General features: G+C 45.2%; 1 non-coding gene across 1 annotated transcript; it reads left to right on the top strand.

Annotated features, from left to right (window-relative positions):
* Nucleotides 1–6,528: 6,528 nt before the first annotated feature.
* On the top strand, nt 6,529–6,660 carry LOC116095195. Its single transcript, XR_004120513.1, has one exon. It is a non-coding gene; the product is annotated as a small nucleolar RNA SNORA17 (small nucleolar RNA).
* The last annotated feature ends 1,605 nt before the right edge of the window (nt 6,661–8,265 follow it).

The raw sequence follows: 8,265 nt of genomic DNA on the forward strand, positions 1-8,265 counted from the left end.
CCCCAAAAGTCTTACAGTGTATTCTAGATTGATCTCAAGCTTCTAATCCTCTTGCTTCAACCTTCTAAGTGTGCACCACTGTTCCTGGCTCTATCTAAGCTTCTACCATTTTAAAGTGTGTTCAATAATCTACAGTGATTCATTTGCCCACATGTGATTGCATCTGCAATAAGTGCATAAAGAATATATACCTTTTTAAATTCATGGGTTCTCTACTATTGCCCTCTGTAGGAATGTTCTAAGGTACAAATAAGCAATAATAGGGAAATAATGCAAAATGTTCTTATTAGCCTCAGTCCTGGGCTTGCAGGGCACTACAGAATGAAACTTCCACTTGTGCCTGGTTCAGCAGCAATGGATTCTTAGCTGATTATGCCGTCTTTTAGTTTTATTAGAGTCAAGGATTATTTTTGTTATTGAAAAAAATCACACTGTAGTGTGAGTTTTTGGATAAGGTGTCCTTTTTCTCATAGCCTTCTCCTTCTTTTGAAATTCTGCCTGCCCTAGGTTTCAGTAAACCCCACAGCATCACCGTGTGGCCGACTGGATAAGCCTTTTGCTCTCTCTGCTGACTGTGTTTTTTTTCCAAGTGAGTGGTTAGGTGGCAAGGGTATGATTGCTGTGTATCAGAACCTAATGGCTGTGTTAGTGATTTATCTGATGGGGAACGGCCTCTCGAGGAGCAGTGTTGATGATGCTCCCCCCGAGTCAGCTGCCCCTGCTTTGTTGAGTGCAGCTACACCAGACTTGAGACCAGACAGGAGACACAGCAGTAAACCGCAGGCAGACAGACAGAACTCTAGAGTATTCCTAACAAAACAGAGGCCTGACAAGGAAGAATACATGTTGACAGCATTTCTTAGGATATGCTTCAAGGAACCCATTAAAAACATCTCCACAGGGTACAGACTTCAATCAGCAGAAGATGTTCTGGATCCCGAGTACCATGGGGTTGAGTTTCCCAGTGACCCCAGCACAGCAGCCAACACAGCATGGCTGGAGTAATTAAACAGATCGTGGTGAGTGCCACTGAGAACTCATGGCCAGCCACAGACAAACGTTTCTGCAGTATTATGTTCAGGTGCTTTCAGACACACTCAGCTTGCTCTAATGGAGAGGGCTATTGAAATGGGGACACACTCAGCTTGCTCTAATGGAGAGGGCTATTGAAACGGGGAAAGCTTTATTAGAAAGGAAGACTTATTGTTCTGTCACAAGTGACAATGTTTTGAAGAATTCTTCTGCAGGTACCATGTAAGCTTTCAAGGGAGAGAAACAACCAATAGTGGTACCTAGCTATGATGCCTGCGCTGGGTAGTTCTACAGCAACTTGACCCAAGCTGGAGTTATGTGAAAGGAGGGAACCTTAATTGAGAAAATGCCTCCATAAGATCAGGGCATTTCCTTCATTAGTGACTGATGAGGGAGGGAGGACCCAGACCATTGTGGTTGGTGCTTTCTCTGGGTTGGTGTTCTGGTTATATAATAAAGGAGGCTGAGGAATCCATGATGAGCAGGCTAGTAAACAAAATCCCTTGATGGCCTCTACAACAGCTCCCACCTCATATCATATCATATCATATCATATCATATCATATCATATCATATCATAATTTCCCTCAGTGATCCATATTTATCCCCTTGCACAAAACTCAAGTCCAAGTGGATCAAAGATCTCCATGTAAAATCAGATACACTGAATTTAATAGGACAGGAAGTGGGGAATAGCCTTGAACTCAATTGGCACAGGAGAGAACTTCCTGAACAGAACACTTAGTTCTTAGTGCTCAAGCACTAAGAGCAACAATTACTAAATGGGACTCATGAAACTGAAAAGCTTCTGTAAGTCAAAGGACACTATCAATAAGACAAGACAAATTGGGAAAAGATCTTCACCAACAGTGCATCTGATAGAGGGCTAATATCCAAAATATATATAAAGAATTCAAGAAGTTAGACACCTATGGTACAGAGCTAAACAGAAAATTCTCAACAGAGGAGTGTCTAATGACCAAGAAACACTTAAAGAAATGTTCAACATCCTCAGTCATCAGGAAAATGCAAATCAGAATGACCCCGAGATTCCACTTTACACCCATTAGATGGCTAAGATCAAAAAACTTAAAGGAAAGCACATGCTGTCGAGGATGTGGAGCAAGGGGAACACCCCTACATTACTGGTGGGAGTATAAACATGTATAACCACTCTGGAAATCAATATGGCAGTTTCTCAGAAAATTAGAAATAGTTCTACCTCAGGACCCAGATATACGACTCCTGGGCATATTCCCAAAAGACGCTTCACAATCCTATAAGGACATGTGTTCAACTATGTTCATAGCATCTTTATTCATAATATCTGAAACTGGAAACAACCCAGATGTCCTCAACTGAAGAATGAATAAAGAAAATGTGGTTCGTTTACACAATGGAATACTATTCAGCTATTAAAAGCAAAGACATCATGAATTTCACAGGCAAATGGATGGAACTTTTATTTTTTTGAATCCTGAGTTAGGTAACCCAGACCCAAAAGGCCATGCATGGTATGTACTCATTTATAAGTAGATATTAGCCATTAAGTAAGTACAGGATAACCATGCTGTAATCCATAGATCCAAAGAAGACAAATAACAAGGATGACCTAAAGAAGGTTGTTAGAATCTTTCTCAGAAGGGGAAATAAAATAGTCATTAGAGGTGGATAGAGAGAGGGAATGAGGAGGAGAGCGGGGGTAAGGATCAGGTGTAGGGAGAGCGGGGGGGGGGGGAGAGACCAGAAACTGGTGGTAGGTGGTGGGGGACACATCTCTAGGACATGCCAGGGGCCTGGGAGGTGGGGAGGCCCCTGAGTGTGTCTATGGGGGTCATTTTAACTGAGACTTCTAGCAGTGGGGGATATGGATCCTGAAGTGGCCACTGCCTGTACCTATGCAGGACTGTCAACGGAGGGATAAGGACACCAACCCACCCCACAAAACCTTTTACCCAAAATGTGTCCTGCCTTCAAGATGTGCAGGAATAGAGATAGAGCAGAGGTGGAGGGAATGGCAAACCAATGACTGGCTCAAACTTAGACTCATCCCGTGGGTGAGAATCAATCCCCAGTACTATTAACAATACTCTGTTATGGTTGCAGACAGGAGCCTAACATAGCTGCCCTCTAAGAGGTTCCACCCAGCAGCCTAGGAAAACAGATGCAGAGACTCCACAGCCAAATAAATAGTAGATGGAGCTTGGGGAGTCTTATGGAAAAATTGAGGACAGGGACTCCATAGGAAGACCAACAGAGTCAGCTAACCTGGATCCTTGGGGGCTCCCAGAGACTGAATCGCCAACCAAAGAGTAAGCATGGGATGAACCTAGGCTTGCTGCACGTACGTAGCAGATGTGCAGCTTGGCCTTCATGCAGGGTGTGGGGGGGCACTGTTCATGAATCTGTTGCTGGCCTGTGGATCTGATTCCCCTGCCTGGGGGAGGGAGAGAATCTGTGTGAGAGGGCACCGCAACGAGAAAAGGTGCTCATGTTGGGATGTAAAGTGAAATTTTTTAAGAAGGTGCCAACAGTCCCAGTTCAAGTATAGAGGTGTGTACAGGGACTCATGTGCCTCAGTGGGCGTGTGGTTTTCACAGGACAGCTTTCAGCAGTCAGACCTCTCCCTCCACTATGTGAGTTCCAGGGATGAAACTCGGGCCATCAGGCTTGGCGCAAGTGCCTTTACCTACTGAGCCGCCTTGGCAGGCACCCCACCCCCACCCCCAACTATGATCTTGAACAGACAATCATCTTTAAAACTCCGGGGGGAGAGGTTCTGCATTGTCTCCGTGCATCCCAGTGGTGTGAATTGAATTTTGGTTTGTCTTAAGCTGAACAACAGTTAGAACAGTATCTGGCTTATGATGAGCACCGGGCAAGGAGAGAGGAAATCTATTAGGTGTTCTTGAGGTCTCGGGGTGGAAAGGCAAGAAAGCCCTTCGGTGCTTGGGACTTCAGGGTCTGTCCCACCCCAAGGTGCTATGACTGGGTCCTGCTTCCACATGGAGTCTTCCTCAGCATGCTGCAGTTCCTGTGTCATCTCCTGAGGAATGGTGTACATTTAGTAAGTAGCAAACTTCTGTCTCTTAACTCCCCAGTGGCATTTCCCCATTACATCACACTTGCTCTTTCTAAATAATATTTCATTATTTTTATCAATTATCAAGCAATATTTTATCAATTATTAAACTCATAGAATGAGTTCTGCTCATAATCACCTCCATTTCCTCCCCTAATTCCTCCCAGATAACACCCTCCTATCCTCAACATTATGGCTTCTTTTCTTTTTCTCTTTTTTTTCTCTTTCTCTCTCTTTTTTTTTTTTTTTTTTTTTTTTTTTTTTTTTTTTTTGGTTTTTCGAGTCAGGGTTTCGCTGTATAGCCCTGGCTGTCCTGGAACTCACTCTGTAGACCAGGCTGGCCTCGAACTCAGAAATTGGCCTGCCTCTGCCTCCCACATGCTAGGATTAAAGGTTTGCGCCACCACCACCCAGCATGGCTTCTTTTCATAGCTTATCAAGTCCAGTCTATGCTGCCCCTATACTCCTAAGTGTGAGTCAATCTACCAGGGATTATTCCTTAAAGAAAAGTGGCTCTCTTTCTTCCAGAAGCCATCAACTGTCAGTATTGCATCAGTCAGGGGCTGGGCTTGCTGAACCCCTTCCCCTATCAATGCTGGCCTATTGACTGGCTTAATTTCAGGCAACCACAGCTACTGTGAATTTATGGATCCGGTAGTCTTGTCATGTTCAGAGAACACTCTTTTGCCCTAGTCCCCCATGGCCTTGCCTCTCAATCTTCCTACCCCTCTTTCAAAAGGTCCCCGAGGCCCGGGGAAGAGGCGTGATATAGATGATTCATCTGTGCCACAGCTCTCACTGATACTTCACAGTCACTATTTTTGTGTAGCCGCGACAAAACACAGTAACCTGGGAGACCCATAGAAAGGATTTGTTTTGGGCTTATGGTGTCAGAGGGATAAGAGTTTGTCACCATCGTGGCAGGCAGAGAAGCGTGGCTGCTGGAACAGTAGCTGAGACCACAGGGCTCACATTTTAAACAGCAAACAGGAGCAGAGAGAGGGTCCTGGGGATGGCAGGAATCCTTTTATTCTCAAATGCTGCCATGGGAGTCACATACGTTTACCAACAAGGCCACAACTCCTAACTTCCCAAACCACAACCACCTGGGGACTAAGTCTTCAATGCCTGGGACTTCGGGGACATCTCATTCAAGTCACCACACGCTCATGCCCCGCACTTTGACCAGTGTAGGTTTCTCTGTTAACCCCGCTCCCTGCACAGAGGAACTCTGATAAGGCTTGAGTGCCACAGCCAGACGTAGGGAAGTTTGAGGCTGTGCCCATTTAGAAAATAGCGGTAGTAGGTTCACCCTTGGGGGCTGTGAGCCCCCCCAGCCAAGAGTTCTTGATCAGACTTGCCATGCAAGGCATATGTTTCTTGTAGAGTGGGCTTAAATCCAATTGGAAAGTGGTTTGGTACTGTCTTAGTTAGGATTAGCATTGCTGTGATAAAATAGCATAACCGAAAGTCATTGGGAAGAGGAAAGGTTTTATTTGGCTTATATAGCTTGAATCCCAGTCCACGGAGGGAAGCTGTGGTGGTTTGGATATGCTTGGCCCAGGGAGTGAGTGGCACTATTAGGAGGTGTGGCCCTGGTGTGTCACTGAGGGGATAGACTTTGAGACCTTTCTAGTTGACCTGAAGCCAATCTTCTCCTGTTTACTTTTGGAACAAGATGTAGAACTCTCAGCTCCTCCAGCACTACATCTGGCTCCATGCTGCCATGTTTCCTGCCATGATGATAATGGACTGAATCTCAGAACCTGTAAGCCAGCCCCGGTGGAATGTTGCCCTTTTGTAAGAATTACCTTGGTCATGGTGACTCTTCGCAGCAATGAAAACTCTTAAAGACCGGAGCCAAGGCAGAAACCCTAGCAGGTCGTGAACCTGGAGGTGGAACCTGATGCAGAGGCCAAGGTGAGGTGCTAGTTACTGGCTAGCTCCTCATGGCTTGCTCAGCCTGCTTTGTTATAGAACCCATAATCGCCAGCCCATGGAGGGCGCCACCCACAGTAGGCTGGGCCCTCCCAGCCAATCACTAAGAAAATGCCCTACAGCTGGATCTTACGGAGGCTTTTTCTTAACCGAGGGATCCACCTCTCCAAACACTCCAGCTTGTGTCAAGCTGACATAAAACTAGCCAGCACAGCCGCTTCTGTCACATTCATGGGGCTTTTGTACCCATGGGGCATGTCTTGCCAGGTTGGCCGTTATTCTAGTTTGCTGAGTAAAATCTACTGATGACATTTTCACCCCAGCCTACGTAGCACCTTCTAGGCTATCCAACAGGAAGGAGGTTCCTGGTCAGTACCAACTTGATTTCTCCAAGCCCTGTGACCAAACTCTGCAGTGTCTTCAGGAACAGCGCCTTACTTTCCATCAAGTTCTGATGGGCTACCAGAATAAATGGCCTTGCTCCTAGAGGCAGTGTGGGCGTGGCTGCCGTGTCACACATGCGTCAGCAGGTGGCAGAGAGGCGAGAGGGTATGTCTATGCTCAGTGTTCTAACCTGTGAACATCTGAATGGTCAGTAGCCTAACATTCCCTGAAAAAGGCAAGCCTGAGACTACAACCAGTCTGGCGTCAGGGGACCTGGACAGGGAGCTACTAGCCTGATGACTGGTACAGTCCAGGGCAGCACAGGCTTGGGGACTGGGGGACAGAACTTCCCCAAGAGGATCCCAGTTCTGTCGAGTTGCCATGAGGTAATAATCACTCATGTGTGCCCTCACTGGAAAGCCACGACACTGGAAAGTGGTGGGGATGCTTTTGAGTGTAGGTGTCACGTCTTCAGGTTAGTGAAATATGGGCATCAAAGAAATCCATCACGAGCCCTAGTTTCACGATCTCTTTTCTGGTCTTTGTTCTGTCTCTCATGAAGGAGTAGGCATATGCTATTCCCTTATGAAATTGTAAAAGAGGAAAAAAGTAAAGCTCTCTCTAGGAACTGACACATACCAAGAATGCTAGAACTCAGTTGCTGCATTGCAGTAAGTTCAAGGCCAGCCTGTTACACAGTGACTCCTAGGTCAGCCTGAGCTAGGTGTGAAACTTCATCCCAAGACATCTATGGACTAGTCTCCTTCCTGGATATAACTGCAGAACCCCCTACTAAATAAAAAAAAAATTCTAATCTAGCAGTACATAAAAAGACAGTATGCCATGATAAAGTAGAGGTTTGAACCAGGAATACAAGACAGATTCAGCATCCAAAACTCAATCAGTGTAGCCCACTATACACAACCTCTTATATAGTAAAAGTCCCTTGCTCAAATCAGCAGATGAAGAAGACTCATTTGGTAAAACTCAGTGTCTATTCACAATGAGAATTCTGGTATATACTAGACTCTTTTATGCTGAATAAATGTCTTAAGTCTTTTCTACTGCTGTGAATAAATGCACAACGTAAGGGGAAGCGTGTATTTGGCTCACAGTTCCAGGCTCTATCCACTTTAGCAAGGGACAGAAGTGAACCACTTAGTATTATTAAATGGATCCACAAAAAATCCTGCAGTTAATATTCTACTTCATGATAAAACAACAATTTCTTGAGAATAACAAGAAGGCAGACTACCCACTTTCATCAAACCTATTCCAGTGCTTCTCAACCTGTGGGCTGTAACCCCTTTGGGGTCGCTAATCAGATATCCTACATATCAGATAGATACATTATGATTCAAAACAGTAGCAAAACTACAGTTATGAAGTAGCAGTGGGGTAATTTTTATGGTTGGGGGGTCACCACAACATACCGTGTTGTAGGAGGAACCGTGTTCTAGGATGGCAGCATTAGGAAGGTTGAGAACCACTGTATTAAACACTATTAGAAGCTAATAAGTGAGATGAAGCAAGGGGCAGGCATATAAGGGATGGCAAGTGAGGAAGAAATGAAAACTGTTTCTATTAAGAGATGACAGTTACACAGAGAGTTTGAAGGCAGGCTGGAGAGAAGGCTTAGTGGTTAAGAGAATATTCTGCTTTTGCAGAGGACCAGTTTAGCTCCCTGCCCTAGCTTACAAACATCAGCTCCAGGACATCTGATGTCCTCTTCTGGCCTCTTCAGGCACTGCATGCTTTTGTGCAACTCCCCCACAAAGACAGGCATTTGCATAATTAAAAATAATTTTAAAAAACTTATTTTAAAAGGA

Source organism: Mastomys coucha, unplaced genomic scaffold (assembly GCF_008632895.1).
Source record: "Mastomys coucha isolate ucsf_1 unplaced genomic scaffold, UCSF_Mcou_1 pScaffold17, whole genome shotgun sequence".
NCBI lineage: Eukaryota > Metazoa > Chordata > Mammalia > Rodentia > Muridae > Mastomys > Mastomys coucha.